This window comes from Tupaia chinensis, unplaced genomic scaffold (assembly GCF_000334495.1).
Source record: "Tupaia chinensis unplaced genomic scaffold, TupChi_1.0 Scaffold000182_1, whole genome shotgun sequence".
Lineage (NCBI taxonomy): Eukaryota > Metazoa > Chordata > Mammalia > Scandentia > Tupaiidae > Tupaia > Tupaia belangeri.
In genome coordinates this window covers 3,114,199-3,114,406 of record NW_006159657.1, presented here as the reverse complement: position 1 = coordinate 3,114,406, position 208 = coordinate 3,114,199, and positions in this window count along the sequence as shown.

The following is a 208-nucleotide window of genomic DNA, read 5'->3' as shown; positions in this document are numbered from 1 at the left end:
GGGGCCGCCACTCACCGCTCATGGTGCCGCTCCCCGGACCGGTGCCTGCGCCGTGCCGCCGCCGCCGCCGCCTCAGCCGCCGCGGAGCTCCAGACAGGCCGGGAGACAGCGCGCCCCGCCCAGCCTGCCGCGCCCCGCCCCGGAAGTAGAGCCCGGCCGCCGTCGAAGCCCCGCCCCCGACCCGGAACGTAAACACGGGCGAGGGCCA